A 17,878-nucleotide genomic window follows, 5' to 3' on the forward strand; every position below is an offset into this window, starting at 1 on the left:
TCAAATAGATATGACAAGGATATTGGTGAAAGTTCAAAGACATTGCCTTCACCCTACTGAAAGCAGTCAAGAACAAATGAAGCAAACTTGCCTCTACCCATCAGAAAGCTTTCCCAGCTGAACATATGAGATTATTCCAAATCACTGGCCTGGGTAGGGAGTTTATAAAATGAGTAAACAAATGAGAATATAACAGGAGCCCTTATTTAATTTTCATTAATACATGCATTTATAAGTATTTGTTCTATAAGTCTCTGTGTCACTTTAGGCTTTTCATTCATTCATTTATCTTCAGTATTTATTGAGACTCTCCTAAATGTCAGCCACTGTAGAGGTTTCCAGATACGGAATGGGGGCCAAAGTGGTAGCCTGACCTTCAGGGCACTTTACTCTAAAGGAGAAGACTATCACTTAATATTCATTTTAATATGTATTACAGAATTATTTTAGGTGCTAAGAAGGGAATTATAAAGGGCTGTGAGGGAAAATAGTCTGGATTTGAGTTCAAAGAAGGACTCTTTGAAGAGGGATGCATAGCTTGGTGAAAATAAGTCATTTTAATTATAGCCATTCTAGTGGATGTGTAGAGGTATCTCCTGTGGTTTTAAACTAATTTCTTTGATGAATAATAATCTTGAACATTTTTCATGGTGCTTTTGGGCATTTATCTTATTGTATGAAATGTCTGTTCCCATTCTTTGCCTGTTTTTGTTGAGATGTTTGTCTTTTTATTGAGTTATACTAGTTCTTAAATATTCTGGAAGTAGTTCTTTCTTTTTCAGATACATGTTTTGCAAAAATAATTTCTCTATTTGCTATGGTCTAAATGTTTGTGTCCCCTAGAATTCCTGTGTTAAAGTCCTGCTCCCCAAGATGCTGGTATTAGGAAGTAGAGCCTTTGGGAGGTGCTTACTTCATGAGGGTGCAGCCTTCATCAGTGAGATTAGTGTCTTGTAAGAGAGGCTCCAGAAAGATTCCCCAGAGCCTTTTACCATATGAGGATACAGTGTGAAGCTGCTAGGTATGAACCGGTAAGAGATCTCTCAACAAAACATTACCGTGGTGGCACCTTGATCTTGTTCTTTCCAGCATCTAGAACTGTGAGTGATAAATTTCTGTTCCTTAAAAGATACATAGTCTGTGGTATAGTTATAGCAACTCAAACAGACTAAGACACCATCTGTGGTGTATTTTCATTTTCTAAATGATAGCTTTGAAGAACATAAGTCTTAGTTTTAAAGTCAAATTATCATGTTTTCTTTTATGACCAGAGCTTTTTGCATTCTAATAAATCTTTGCCAATCCCAGGGCTGAAAAGAGTTCTTCTGGTGTTATCCTCCAAAAGTTTATAGTTTTAGTTCTTAATTTAGGTCTATGATCCATTTTAAGATGATTTTTCTATATGATGTGAAGGAGATTCATTTGTTTATCATATGTACATCCAGTTTTCCCAGCACCATTTGTTAAAAGCACAACACTTTCCCCACTAAAATATCTTAGCGACTTTATTGAAAATCAATTGATAATATATGTGTGGGTCTATTTTTGAGCTAATTAATCTGTTCCATTGATCTATATGTCTGTCCTTACATAAATACCACATTGTCTTGCTACTTTAGTTGCAGGGTGAGCCTTGAAATCAGGTAGTCTAAGTCCTCTACCTTTATTATTCCTTTTCAAAATTATTTTAGCTGTGCATTCCCATATAATTTTCAGAATCAGCTTGTCAGTCCTTATAAAACACCTGCAGGTGTTTTGCTTGGAACTGCATTGAATCTAAACCAAACTGGATAGCATTGGTGCTTTAAAAGAAACGAAATATTTGAATTCACAAACCTCCTCATGTACTTAGATATTCTTAAATTTTCTACAAAGTATTTTATGGTTTGGAGTGTACTGGTCTTACACATATTTTGATAAATTTACCTCCAAATGTTTATCTTATTATGTTACTGTAAAGGCAAATTTTAATTTCACTTCAAATCTTCCAGTGTTGGTATACAGAATTAGAATTGATTTTTGTAGTTTGATCTTTTACTCTGTAACACTGCTAATATTTATTATTTCTATAAATAAGGATACTTCTTCAATTCCAAACTGTATGCTTTTATTTTTTTTCTTGTCTCATGGCACTAGTTAGAATCTAAAAAAAGATACTGAACAGAAGTGAAAGCAGACATCCTTGCTTTCTGATGTCATGGGGGAAATGCTCAATCTTTTACCATCAGGTATGATGTCAGCTGTAGATTTATTACAAATGTATTTCACAGGTAGAGGAAATACTCTTCTACCCATACTTTGATGAAATTCTTTTGTGCTTAGTATCATTAATAGGTATTAGATCTTGTCAAATAGTTTTTCTGCATCTACTGAGAAAACCTTACCAGTTTTCCCCTTTTATTCTGTTAATATGGTGAACTACACTGATTGATTTTCAAATGACAAACCAAACTTGCATCCTGGTGTAACCCCTCCTTTTTCACAATGGATTAACCATTTTATATATTGCCCAGTTTGACTTGCTAATATTTCATTAGAGGATTTTTGTCCATAATGCGTTAATTTTTTTCTGATTCTTATAATGGGGCAATGCTAGGCTTATAAAAGAAAAGTGCTTCCCTGAGAATATATTTGTAAATGACGCATCTGACAAGGGGTTAACATCCAAAATATATAAAGAACTCATATGCCTCAACACCCAAAAAGTAAATAATCTGATTAAAAAATGGGTAGAGGATATGAAGAGACAATTCTCCAAAGAAGAAATTCAGATGGCCAACAGACACATGAAAAGATGCTCCACATCACTAATCATCAGGGAAATGCAAATTAAAACCACAATGATATATCGCCTCACATCATTAAGGATGGCCAGCATCGATAAGACTAAGAACAATAAATGCTGGTGAGGATGTGGAGAAAGGGGAACCCTCCTTCACTGCTGGTGGGAATGTAAATTAGTTCAACCATTGTGGAAAGCAGTATGGAGGTTCCTCAAAAAACAAAAAATAGAAATACCATATGACCCGGGAATCCCACTCTGTGCAATTTACCCAAAGAGTACGAGTTCTCAGATTCAAAAAGACACATGCACCCCTATGTTTATTGCAGCACTATTTACAATAGCCAAGAAATGGAAGCAACGTAAGTGTCTATCAGTAGATGAATGTATAAAGAAGATGTGGTACATACAGACAATGGAATATTATTCAGCCATAAGAAAGAAAGAAATCCTACCATTTGCAAGAACATGGATGGAGCTAGAAGGTATTGTGCTCAGTGAAATAAGCCAGGTGGAGAAAGACAAGTACAAAATGATTCCCCTCATTTGTGGAGTATAACAATGAAGCAAAACTGAAGGAACAAAACACCAGCAGACTCACAGTCTCTATGAAGGGACTACAGGTTATCAAAGGGGAGCTGTGTGGGAGGGTAGGTGGGGAGGGAGGAAGAAGGGGATTGAGGGGTTTATGTTTGGTACACATGGTGTGGGGGTTCTCGGGGAAGACAGTGTAGCACAGAGAAGTCAAATAGTGAATCTGTGGCATCTTACTACACTGATGCACAGTGACTGCAATGGGATATGGGTGGGGACTTGATGATACGGGTAAATGTAGTAACCCCATTGTTTTTTCATGTGAAACCTTCATAAGAGTGTATATCAATAATACATTAATAAAAAATAAATAATAAAAAAAATAAAAGTGCCCTTTCCTCCTCTATTCCCTGAAACAGTTTGTGTAGGATGGGTAGTATTTCTTCCTTAAATATAGAGAATCCAACAATGAAACCTTCTGGTCCTGGAATTTCTTTAATGAGGTTTAAATTTATATTACTTAATAAACACAGATATATTCATATTTTATATTCATTTTTGAGCCTTTTAGCTAATTTGTATCGTTCAAGTAATTTTTTCCATTAAAAATTTTATAATTTACTGATAAAATGTTTTGCAATATTTCGTTAATATAATTTGATGTCAGGAGGTTCTACAGTGATATCTCTTCTTCTAGTCTTCATTCTGATCATTTGTGTCTTTTCTTTCTCTCTTTTGATCAGTCTAACTAGAGTTTTACTAATTTTACCATTTTTTTCAACAACAAATGGTATTTGGCATTATGGATATTTTATATTATTTCTCTGTTTTCTATTTAATTGATTTCTGGTTTTATATGTATTATTTCCTTTGTTCTTTGTGCTTTTTGTTCAATCCACTCCTTTTTTAGCTTCTTGAAAGGGAAATTTAGATAATTGATTTTTAATATTTCCTTTCTTCTAAAGCTATACATTTCCCATTAACTCTATTTTACCTGGATTCCAAAATATTTATATGTTGTATTAATTATTCAATGCAAAATATTTTCCAACTCTGCTTTAAAATTCCTGTTTGACTCATTGGTTACTTATAATTATTTTAATCATTTAATTTTCAAGTACATGGAGGTTTTTCAATTATCCTTTTATTATTGATTTCTAATTTAATTTTACTGAATCAAGGGTGAATATGTTATATAATTTTGAGCCTTACAAATGTATTAAGACTCACTCAATGGACCGATATATGATTTGACTTGATAAATATTTTATGTATACTTTAAAAGAATATATATTCTGCCATATGTATTTCTCTTTTTCATTTCTGTCATATTTTTCTTCATGAATTTTGAAGCTCTGTCCTTTGACATTTTTAGCTCAAGTCTTCCAAAAAGCAAATATTGACACAGGAATAGAAATAAAAGGCATTTATTGGTGAAAATGCCTATGAAGGATAAAGGGGAGAAGGCATGAAAAGGCAGAGAGAGACTTCAAACCATGGGGCAGATCTGACAACTATCATAGAGAGAGGGGAGGAAGGGGATTGGGTAGAAAAATCTTAGACAGCTGAGTAGTACCAAGAAGAGTTCAACCAGACAGATAAGGAAATCTTCAATGTCTCCCATTGGGGGAATGGGCTTACCTTAAATCCTCTGCCATGTTCAGTCATTGGCTTAGAGAATCCCTAAGAAACATAGTCTCAGTGCAAGCAGAGAGGTGGGTCCAGAGGGCAGCAGCTGGGGCTTTGAGTCAATATTATGGGATATTTTTTTCTGGCCTTCTCTCTTGTCTGCTAAGTCCAGCATCTCTGTCATTTCTAAATTTGTTTCTGTTGATTAATTTTTTTCTTGTGTTTATAGGTTACACTGATTCTTTGCACTTCTAGTAATTTCTGATTAGATACAAGTATTGTGAAAATCACATTGGTGAATGCCTGGATTTTGTTATTATCCTTTAAAGAGTACTAATATTGGTTTTGACATTTCTTGTAGATCAGTTTGATCTTTTCATGGTTGGTTTTATGGTTTTGTTGGTGAACATCTCGAATGGCCTTTACCCTAGGACTGCTTTGACTCTTCTGGGGGCTCTACAGAATGAGTATTCAATAAAGACTCATTACTCTGACTCATTCAGTCATCTCCCAGGAATTCAAAAGTCTCCCAACCCCATGTGGAGTCTGGGAATTGTTCGGTCTAGAGTTTATTGATAGTTGCTCTTAGCCCAATTTCATGACATACATAAATCACTATTCACCAAAGACTCAGGAAAGCCCCATGCAATCTTGAGCTCTTTCTTTGTGTAACTTCCTCTTCTATGGTTCTCTTCTCTGAACATTTCAGTTGTTTAATTCTCTTTGAAATTCAATCAACTCAGTATGACCACATTGATTCTGCTTGGATTTCCCCTCTCTGCACAATTTAGAAAATTACTCCAGGCAAAAAGGAATATAGGTCTCACCTCATTTTTCTCTTTTCTATCTCAAGTCATAATCTTACACTATTTACCAATGCCTGTAAACAGTTTTTTGATCCATTTTCCACAGCCCTAATTGTTTGTCATAGGACAAAGAGTTTGGTGCCCAAAACTCTGTCATGACCTAAGAAAGAAATCCCACTGAAGGATTTTTATTGAGAGTGACATGACATATGTAATTGTTCTTTCCCCTCAAGAATTTACACACAAGTGGCAGTAACAGATATTGACACAGTTAATACAAGTAAGATTAGAATAAATGCACAGTAGATGCACAAACAATACATTTTGGAAGCTGTTAAACCATGCATGTACTATCTTGTTCCTTAATTGCCTCTGTGTGAAAGGCTTATCAGTCAAGCCAGACTGTAGGCTTCTCAGTCCTCCTCCCCTTCAGTCTTTAAAATCAGTGCCACATACATCCCGAGGAACTCAATAAGGACATGCAATTAGATGGATTGTGCTCGGCTCAAGGGGCCAGCAGTACAATCCAGTGCTGTGAAAGGATTCTAATTTCTCCTTGACACTTAAGTGGATTGTCACCACCTTGGAACAGCAGCAGCATCAGAAACAAGAGAATGGAGATTGTAACAGAAGCCCTTCAAGGCCCTGATGAGAAAGTCTCCACGTGAGTCACCTTCTGTTAAGTGGACACTGAGTGCAGCCATCACAGAGTGAACAATTAAGTTCTCATCTGTCACATTCTGAATTAGAATACTGTGAAGTAGCTGTTTTATTACCTTTTAATTATGCATATAACCACACACGTCCTACTTTAATATACAGCACTGAAATGTGCTGATGGAAATGAAAACATTTCACTTGAAAGCGTTCCATCAGGCATGGCAAAACACTACCCTCTGTCACCTGGCAAAACACTACCCTCTGTCACCTGAAAAAACAACTATCCTCTTTCAGTCTCAATAATTCCTTATATCTTGAAGAGATTTATTCAAAGTCCCATTCCATCCATTGTCCCATTTCTTTTGTTATCATCTCTGTAAGCTACCTGGGCCAGAAATGGTTACATACACCTGATTTCATTTGAGGAACCCCAAGTTCAGCAAATTTAAAGGTAAATTTAACCTGAATTAAAGCTCATAACTATATAGAGTAGAAACCATGGATATTACTTTTCCTTAGAGATGAAAATAATAGGTACACTCAATATGGACTGACTGACTGATTGGTAACTGATTAATTCAGTGCTAATGGTAAATTGTATGCAGATCTAGGGCCAAAATATTTGTTATCTCATTTTAAACTTCAAAAATTAACCAAAGCTGTTTAATTTCATTCCACAACAGAAACATATACACCAAGCCTTGGTTATACATGGGTGTATGAATAAGCAAAGATGACATTGTTTTCTGTGAATGGTGTCTTAATGTTTCTCCCTCTGTCATCTCCATTTCATAGAGACCAAAACGGAAATAGGATTGAAGGAGACTTGACATGGAGAGAAAAGGAAGAGAAAGTGCATAGTTACTTTTCTTTTACTCTTGACCTACTTCACATTTGTTTAAGGATAAAGTTCACAAGGGAGACAGAGCAAGTCAGAAACTCTTTATTGCACCCTAAACAGACAATGGGGCTATGCTTGGAAGAAGCAGGTCTGTGGAGCTCTTCCATGCCCAGGTGGTTATGTGGCAATTTCATCCATTCTGTTTGTTGTAGTCAGACCACATGAAGCCTTTAGTAGTATCTTAGCTTCCAGAACTTCTGTTCAAAGTAGTGGTCCCAGCTTCCACATCAGTCCATGGGGCTTCCCCCAGTCATTCCTCTAAACCATAAATCCTCAGTTCTGATGGAAGATTCTAGTTAAGTATTAAAGAAAATTTATCTCTGGTCATTATTTTGTTCCTAGCTTATTCCTCACAATTCCAACTAATGCTCTTCTTTGCTTGTGGTAGACATATTGAAGTAATAGCTCTGTTTCTTCACTCCTTTCCAAAAGAGGCAGAACGGATTCTCCATCCCTTGAATCTGAGGTGACCTTGTAATTTGCTTAAGCCAATAGAATGCAGAGGAAATGACATGGTGCCATTTCCAAGCCTATGCCCCAAGAGGGCTTGCATGTTACCTCTTGCTTGTTATTGAATCCCTGTCTCCCCAATGAAAGCATGCCAGATCTAGCCTGCTAGAGGGGCATTATACTAGGGACATTAATCTAGATGTTAAAGAGGACTGAAACACCCCAGTCACCCCAAGTGAGGCCACACTAGAATTCACACTTAAAGAATGTACAGCTGACCTCAGACTTATGAGCAGGCTGATCCATGATCAGCGGAAGTACCCATATAACCCACTGATTCATGAACGATGTTAAGTGATTATTGTTTTAAGCCATTGAGTTTTAGAGTTACCTGTTACACGTGCCCTTAATTTTTTTGATAGAATGATATTTATTTAAAGGTTCATATATGGTTATGGGAATATGTATAGATAAAGAAATAGATAGTTGTACATTTTAGATATATAGCTATCTCTCACATCCCATATAAGTAATTTCATAGGTTATATTCACAAGCAGAATTTATATTTGTTCTTAACAGCTGCAAAAAAAAGTACCCTGGTTAAAGATGGAACTACTGCAAAGCATTGGGTAAAACAATGGCGTACCTGGTGAATTGAGAATTATCCACAAAATGCTTTCTTCCAGTTTCCTGAGTATGTCCTGTGGACATTCACTCATTCAGTAGAGGTTTCAGAAGCACATACCATGTGCTCACCCATGAGTGTGGCACCACACAGAGTCTGTTCTGAATTCTGCTGAGTCCAAAATCTGTGCCTTTACCAAAAGCAGAGGGGAGTTCAGGGATGCTGAGCTACCCAGGCTTCTGAACATTCTTGAGAACGTTAAGGCAGGAGACAAGGAGGAAGCTCCTCTTCTGTCATATGTTGCTAATCAGTTTGCACTTCTTTAGTTGAGTCATCTCAGCAAATCTGGAAGTCTGTAAAATAAATGTAAAATATTATAAAACCAGAAGCCACTAGTATTAAAGTATTAAAAAGCAATAAGCCAGCAAGCAGAGGCTTTAGATCACAAAAGGGACTTAAATTACCTTGATACCTTACCTAACAAGGAAGCTAGCAGAAAGTGCTTAAAATACTTTTCTGAAAAGTTAGGCTTTCCCTGCTCTGCTGAGTAGCTAAAACTCACAGTACTGGCTCCAGTTCCAGAATAGATTGAGGCAGTTTGAGAGGGAGTGCGCTTCCCTGCAAGTCCATTAACAGTAACGAGTGTTACCATTGCATTAACAGTAACGAGTGTTACCATTGCCAAATGATGGGGCAGTTTTCCCTCAAGACCCAGGATCTTATGAACATCATAATCCTGAGGCAAGGAATAAATATTAATCATTTCTTCTAGTTAAAAACATGAAGGGTCTCTGTAATAACTAATACAGTATTTAATGCTTTTTTGCTTACAAGCTAGAGGCTCTTTCTAGTTGGGAAAACAACTAGTGAAGTACTTAATTCAAAAGAATTTAAGAATATCCCTTGAGTCAAAATTCCTCTAAAAAGCCACATTGGCTCCTCCATCTCTGACAGTTTAGTTTCTAAGGGAAGCATCCCTACCACAACCATCCTAAAGAGATCAATGTTACCTTTGAGCCATTCAAAACAAGAATGTAAGAATCATAGCTTTTAATCAGTCTTAGCAAAGAGAATCTTGAAAGACAGAACTACAGAACTTACCTGACTAGCCATCACCCAAACTTCCCACCCCAAGCCAAGAGCACATTCTGTGATTCACTCAATACAGATGTGGGGCTTTTGGAGGAAATGGACATTCTGGATGTAGCACACTGGATTGGAAAATGACCATAATGACCCTTGTGAGTCAATCCACCTGAGTATAAGGCATTAGGCATGGCACAGAATTGGATTTCTACATGCCAGACTTTAGAAACATTATCTGATTTAATATTCTCAGCAATCCTATGAGGTGGTTCTAAATTTATCCCTATTTTAATATAATGAGAAATTGAAACTCAGAGTGTTAATGGGCTTGTCCAAGGCCACACAGTAAGGAATAAGCCAAGCTAGTATTCACATATTATTTCATGACAGCAGAGTCCTGACCATTTGCTGAACTGCTTTATCCATGTCGCCTGATGTCTAGCTTTTTAGCTCTGACCCTATTCACACTTGCCTATGCATACATTTCTCTTCCACATGCATGGAGATCTTGCTACCTCTGTTTGAACAAACACTATTTTCTCTATGGGATTTTCCTCATGCAGGTCTCTCCATCCTTCACTCCAACACTATCTGTTAGACATCTTCCCCACTTCCCATTACCCTGTTTTATTACATCTGTACCATGAAAACACTTCTAGTCTTCTGCCTGCTATTGGTTCCCACAGTAATTGGTATGTTCCACCTTATGATCAAGCAAAGCATGATATCACTGTTGAGTATACAGAGTTTTGATATCCAGTTTACCTTAATAGATCATCAAGTCTTCAGGCCAGGATCTACATTTGATTTTACTATGATCTCCTCAATATAGTGTCTTGTACAACTACCCAGGAAATGCTCAAGAAATGTCTTTTGAATAGAAAGAAAATATGTATGTTTTAGCCCCACACGTATTTACCTTGAACCTCATCTGACTTACTCACTGTGGTGTTGTCAGAGCCCAGCACAGTTCTTTGTATATAATGGATGCTTGTCAAATGTTTGTGGGATGAATGAATGAATGAATGAGTCTAATTATCCTGAAAGAATATGAACAAGGTTCAGCATCCCTGATCTCGGTCCAACCTTGGCCCTGGCTCTTACTATTTTTGAAACACTAACCTCTCAAAGTCTCTCATTCTCTGTCTGTTAAATGATGATGATAGTGTTATCAAATGGACAAGACAGTGGTGCTCACAAAGTAGTGCATATGCTCCCCTCGTTTGCAGTTTGTGTGGGTCATGGGATTGTTTCTAGTCGATAGTTTGTGAGGGGAATTAAAACATGCCAATTCTGGTCTGATACTGATAAGAGGACATATGTGTTCTTTATACTTGTTTCCATCTACACAGATAGATGACCAAAGAACTTAAGGGATGGAGAATGGCAGGAGGAAACTACTCAGATCACTTTACCACTGTTGGAGTATAATGGCCAAGGAAATCACAACAGATACAAGTAAGGAATAAATCTTAACCTTTGTTAACCACTGATTTTAGAGTTAATTTATTATTGCTGTTTCACCTGCCTATTCTGACTAATATAATCAATCTTCTGGAGTTACGAGGATTGAGGTAGATAATAAATATCAACACTTTAGTTCATTATCTGTACAAGCAAGTACTCAATGCATTATAGTTTTATTACTCATTGTTATCAATATGATTACTATTATTATTAATATTAACATTTTTATTACTACCAATTACTGTGGGAACCACTATTACCTGGATATCTGTCTCTCTCTGTCTTTCTCATCATACATCCACTTACATACACATGAGGATAAACAAGGTTTTAGGGTATTGATGCCATTTCTGATGCATGAGGCTACACTTTTGTCAGCGTAAACTCACAAAAGTCAGGGACTAGAACACAGCTGGGTTCTGTGCAGGAAACCTCTAAACAACATCTCTCTGGAGCCAGTCGGGACCACTGCTCACAGTACTTCTGGTTGCTTCTTCACAAAATCACAGAGTCAGTTTCCTGGTAGATATAGTGGACTTTAAAGAGTTTTATGCTCTAGCTGTGTTCACAAAAGCCTCAGAAAGATAAGCAAATTTAAAAAAAACATAAAAGAACAAGCAAGAGGAAATAGTTTAGCAAGAGGAAGAAAAACAGTAAGCTACTGCTTCATTAGAGAGCCATGTGTAGCCTCCTCAAAGGCAGTAGCTTTTAGAAATGATTTCTTGGAAGAGCTATTTTTGCCTTTGAAGTGTTTCCTCTAAAAGAAGCAAAGTATTTATCTTGTTAGCTCAGGAGAGGTGACAGCAAAAAGGCCAGGTCACTCACAAGAGGTTTTCTGAGCTTCTAGTTATATGGCTCATGCTTGGAAATCCAGCTTTGGAAGCTACTTCAGTGATAAATAATCTGCACACATGCTCCCATCTCCAAACACTGCATTTTTCATTACATCAGGGAGTTAGTAAGTATCATATTTTATTAATGAAGGGCCGCACTTTCAAGTCTGAGAATTTTTTTATGGAAAAAAAAAACAGTTAAAAAAAGCTTTGCTTTGGCATATTTCTGAGATACTAGGTCTTTTGTGGAAAATACTTGGATACATAAACCATGGCCTAGGAAGATATTAGAATGCAATCCATGAATAAATGGTTTCCTTTGTTTTTGCTTTCTGGCCCTTTGCCCTGGATCTCTATGGAATTGTGACTACGGATGATGTCAGTCTGGACAGGATAAAGGGCCAGCTGAAAGGGGTGGTGTGAGAAAATATGATGGCAGTGATCATTAAGAAATCTGGTTAGATGGAGTATAAGTTTGGGTTTTTCCAGCTAGAAATGAGCCTGACCTTCTTGGGTTGTGAACTCCTTCTTGAAGACATCTTTGTATACCCTATATCTAGCACACAGTTGACCTAGAACAGGGTTGGTGCTGAGCACTAGAATCAATGGGTATTCCTGAAAAGTTGTCCATAAATCAGACTGTCATGAAGGTAATCATATTCCCCACAGGAAAAATGCCATTTTTGGAAGAGCATCCCAATTAAGGGCTCAACATCCAATAAATCAGAGCTATGACCAAACTATCCTAAACACAAATCTGCAATAGCTGGAAGCTGCTCTGGTCACCTGAAACAATACTCTTGTGTCCAAGTCCCATAAATGGGCATTAGCTCTGTTGCATATCTTGATTCTGCAAAAGGACCTGTGTTTGATAGCATACACGTACAGTTATGCTGTACCATGAATGCAGCTGACACACCAGCCCCAGTGTGAACCCATGTTGTTCCCCTCTGGTAGAGCAGAAAGTTCTGTGGGGAAAATTTAGATGGCTGACCTACCCTAGAATTCTTTGCAAGGAAGGGTGTTTAAAATTTATACCTATTCACACCACCTGAATCCCAGCCCTCATCATTCCTTGCTGAACAATTGTACTATTTCCCTGACAGTTCTTGTACTTCACATCAGCTTCCCTTCAAACCACTTCCATGTGGCAGTTGCAGTGATCTTCAAAGAATGCTAATCTAATCTTACTCATGGCCAGCTTAAAATGCTTCTTGTCTCTGTTAACAGACTTTCTGAACTCCTCACCCTCGTCTTTGAGGTCCATAGTACTATGAGGCCTGCCCATCTCCTTCCTCATCTGGCAGCACTGTCTTCCTCACGGTCCAGGCTTTAAACAAATGTGTTTTTCTGTTATTCCATTCTTCACACACACATCTGCCACTCTTTCCTCACTCTCTTATTTCTGCCTAAAACTGTCCTCCTTTTTTCCCTGCCAATTCCTATTCACCTATTTCTAGCCAAATAAGAGGGCTTTCCTGATCCCCAGAATAAGTCAGTTTGGCTTTATCACTTACACACTCAGCACCCTTCAGAGCAAATGGCATTGCTGGGATCAAATAATAAATTTTAAATTTACTTGTTTAATTCTATCTTTACTTAGTTACCATAAGTCTCATGACTTGTCTTTCTGCTTCAACACCATATGCTCAGAAACCAGAACAGAGCCTGTCCGAAAACAGGTACTAACAAATACATGTGCAATAAACTCACTGAAATTTGATGAAAAAGAAAGTCTTCACTCAAAGCAAGCTGGATCTGCATTGGGAAAACTTTTTACCTGGAAGTCCTTAAGGAGTAAATAATTGCCACTCCTATTGCCAGATTGAGTCGGGATGGCTCCTGATCCAATTGCAGTGGTTCATAAAAGGCCTATTCCAAGATTCTCAAAGCCCATGCTCAAATTAAGCCCTCTCTACTATCAGACCCTTAAATTAAAGGAAAAGGTGTATGTATTTGATGCATGCAATTGAAGAAAAAAAAAGGAATTTGCACCCTTCACCCAATCCTTGCCTTCCACCACCACTGCCTTGGCGCCAGGGTTGAAGACTTCTACTTGGGGCTTGTTTTACCTTGGGATATATGTGGCCTACAGTGGATGAAACAGTGATGATGACTTAGGACTATGGCTTTGATCCTCAGGTCCACATAATGTGTCTCCCATGAAAAGCCAGAGGATAAATCTTGAGTCTGTCTTGGGATGTGTTTCCAAGTGGGAGAGAATTTAAGTGTCATGAGTGAGGGACTGTTTGTCTTAATCACCAATGTGTCTTCAGAACTTAGAATGGTGCCTTTAAGGTGCTACAAACTAAAAAATATGATTGACTAAATGAAAGAAAATAACACTAACTTCAGTAGCTCAAGACTGTGTTCAGAACTCACTATTTTTAGTAACTTCTCCTGCCTACATGTACACATAATACACTCCTGTCTTAGTCTTAGTGTATCCCTGACTGGATTTCTTCTAATGTTGATTAGCAAAAAGGGTGTTGAGCCCATTGACTCAACCACTTTATCATTCTTAAGAAGATAAGATTAAGAATACAACCAATACTATTGTAATATCTTGGTTTGGTAACAGAGGGTAACTACACTTATGGTGGTCAGCATCCAGTAATACATATAATTATAGAATCACTTTGTTGTACATCTGAAAGAAATATAACTGTATGTCAACTTTATTTCAATAAAAAAAGGAATGAAAGCATTCTTTGGGTTGGGCTGCACTGAACTTAGCCAAGTTATCTTTGACTTATGACTCATTTTGAACCCCAAAATCCTTACTATCTGAATGCCAATGTCAGTGTTATTTACATCTTTATTTCCAATGGGAGTATAATATCTGCAAAGGACACTCCTCATCTTCTTCTCAATCCTTGGATTTAAATGATCACAAACATAATTTTTAAGAAATGTCCCTTACAGTGATAAAGAACAGCATCAGGAGCTTGTATTACTGATTCATAACCTAACCAGATCCTTTTCTTGGCAATTAAAGATAAATTTTAAATGATGTTGTGGGTAAAATTTTAATATTTCCAGAATATCTCACCTGGCTTTAGTTCATCTGCATATCAACAGGTGTTCAAGGGTGGAGAGAAGTATGGCTTTTGTGGGATTAATGGGTTTAACACATAAATCAAGTGATATAGGGATCATATGTACAAATACGTATGACCTGATTGTTTCTCCTACAACTCCTGATGCATGATCAGTAACAGAATGAGTAAAGACAAAACAGTTCCTACAACTCATGACCACCCTCACATGGTTTTGGTGTCTTTGAGGAGCATCACGCCCTAGGTCAGATAATGATTGTGTGTTGGTCATGTGTTGAAACCCCTACTCAGAATTCTTTGGATGTTTGGGTTCATTTACTCAATAAATATGAGGAGTGCCTTTTCGGCATTACTCTTGCACTGTTATGCCTTGAGTCCTCTGGCTGGCCCTTTCAGATCTTTGATATCTCATCATGTCCCCTCCCTTATCTGCAGGACAGAGGCAGGGAGGGCACCAACAGCTTCAGTGCATTTGCATCATTCCCCAGGGGTGGAGAGAAGTTAATCTACATATTAGTGGGTAATTACCTGGGCAACAGAGGGCTTATTGTACCTGAGAGGTGAAGGGGGCGTCAGCAGTTTTGTTTCTGCTGCAGCAGGAAAGAGAGAAGGGCCTGTACTACAGTTTGTAAGCAATAAATGGGTTTTAAACTTTATTTCTCCCTTTGACTGATTTCAGTTTTTAGAGGCATTTTGCCCTTGCGTTTCCTCTCCCTGGACTTAACATTTGGTGCAGTTAGCAGTATTCCTCTGAACCCAAAATCTGTTACAATGGGTAGGACCTTTGGGAGGGCTGCCCCTAGAAATGATGGGAAGAAGTGGCGCTCGCACCAAGGGAAGTGTGTCTACACTCATGTGGTCATGGAAGCGCCGACCCCAGCCCATTGCCCGAGCCTAAGTCTACTGATTTTGCCACTGCTGCTGCTTCTGCTGCCGGCTGGAGCCTGGTCACAACTGTGGAAAGGAGCAGAGGTCCAGTACATCTTGCTAGAGAAGCAACTGGCTGCTATGTACCCCGGAGCCCATTGCCAGAAAAGCTCCGACCAAGATAATAAACACCTGTCCCATCACGGGATAACTGAGAGACTGGACCTAAAGGCCATGGAGTGGTGTGGCACAGACATCTACTGTATATCATGTGACTGGCCATTTGCTTTTGCATTCCCCAGGGAATGATGAAGCAGATGCATTGCCCCAGGTGCCCTGGCTAGAAGGAAAGCCTGCCACTGATGTGGGCCAATAGCTACATCAGCGTTTGCTGCACACAGGGACAAAGACAATATGGGCTTGTTGCCCATTGGTGGGGCTTGCCATTGACCTTTGAAGAAGTCAGCCGAGCCTGGAAGAAGTGCCCTGCACATTGTGCAGATCAGCAAACCACCAAGAAGGACCTAAAGCATCTCTTTGCAGCCTATGGCCCGTCGCCGGTGATTGAGAGCGAGTAAGGTACCCACATTATTAGATGTGCATTGCAAGGATGGGTGCAGCAATTAGGAATCAAATGGACATGGCCCTGGCATTTCGACGCATGGACCAGCAATGGCTGGCTCTTCTGGCACTTTGGGGAAAAGGCCTGGAAGCTGTCCTCATGTGTCCTGGAAAAACAGCAAAGTGGCCCCCCACAACTTACTTCTACAGTCCTTGTGTCCTGGATGTGTACCCTGACTGCAGCTGCCACGTGATGGCTGGAATGGACAAGCTTTGGACTTAATCTGCATGGGACTTTGAACCTTGTTGAATCCTCTGTCTGGAGAATTATCATGATCGTATTGCTGTTGTCAAGAAAAAAAATCTTAGAGGATTGACTTTGACTAATGTTTGGTAAAAGTTTTGTGAGCAGTCTAGCATGGCTGTTAGGAATGAGTAAACAGGTGGAGAAACATATTTTGTGCTTGGTAAGGGATTGTGCTGTAAAGTACATTTACTTAATCTGTATAGGATGAGTCCTCTGGCTTGAGGATTATCATGATTTTATTGTATGTCATTAGTTTGGTCGGAAGAGGGGGAATGAGTAAATTGTAAGGTGAGATTTCTGGAAGGGTGGCCTGTGGGTAAAATTGTAATATTTCCAGAATATCTCGCCTGGCTTTAGTACATTTGCATATCAACAGGCACTCAAGAGTGGAGAGAAGTATGACTTTAGTCCATTTGCATCATTCCTCAGGGGTTGAGAGAAGTTCATCTCCATATCAATGGGTAATTACCTGGGCAACAGAGGGCTTCTCTGTAGCTGAGAGGTCAGGGGAGCTGTAGCAGTTTTGTTTCTGCTGGAGCAGGAAAGAGAGAAGGGCCCGGACTGTGGTGTGTAAGCAATAAACAGATTTTTTAAACTTTATTTTTCCCTTTGACTGATTTTGGTGTTTAGAGGCATTTTGCCCCAGGATTTCCTCTCCCCGGACTTACAAATGTTTATATGGAGGAAGCAGCTCAAATGATCTGCTCTGATTCCACATTTTAGAATCCAAATCAGAAAGGCTAAATTCAATAAAGTCAGTCATTTGCTTTTAGATTGTGACCTTTACTAAACCTTCAAACTGCCAGCAAAGGCTGCAGCTGTTTCTCAATAACCAGCCACCTCAGGAAAGAAATACATCTGAGAGAGAGACACTAGACCTGTCTTAATAGGAGAACAAGTAAGGATAGGATAATTTGCTCTGTACATTTCAGAAGCTTTTAAACACAGAAGCAACAGGATCTTTGCAACCTCTGTGGGTTGTCCCAGCCTGGCTTTAGGAAAAAGTTCATTGTAAAGATGTTATCAAAGGCAGAAGACAGAGCACTGGGAGTCTGCCTTTAGCACAAAGGCAACTTTGGGAGGCCTGATAGGGAGGGCATTTTTATCATGGTATTTGTTTGCATGCCAGGGCCCTTATCAGCCTGTTCTGCATTTCCTCTGGTTACGTATTTTAAAGAGCTGATCTTCTCACCGTCTAGACATACAATTCAGAGTCTAAATAAAATCATGAACTGGGTGATACAAGGTGATGAGTATTGTCACTCACAAATCAATTCTATGTGAAAGACCTGAATGCTGACAGTTCAGCC

General features: G+C 38.5%; 1 protein-coding gene across 1 annotated transcript in view; it reads left to right on the top strand.

Moving 5' to 3' along the window:
* The window catches only part of LOC140847595 (uncharacterized), an 86,543-nt gene extending 69,375 nt beyond the window's left edge, over positions 1–17,168 (top strand). Inside the window, exons 9-10 of the mRNA XM_073228282.1 lie at positions 10,827–10,932; positions 13,428–17,168. The gene's annotated coding sequence lies outside the window, so the exon portion shown is untranslated. The remainder of the gene's footprint in view (positions 1–10,826; positions 10,933–13,427) is intronic.
* The last annotated feature ends 710 nt before the right edge of the window (positions 17,169–17,878 follow it).

This window comes from Manis javanica, unplaced genomic scaffold (assembly GCF_040802235.1).
Source record: "Manis javanica isolate MJ-LG unplaced genomic scaffold, MJ_LKY HiC_scaffold_23, whole genome shotgun sequence".
NCBI classification, from domain to species: domain Eukaryota; kingdom Metazoa; phylum Chordata; class Mammalia; order Pholidota; family Manidae; genus Manis; species Manis javanica.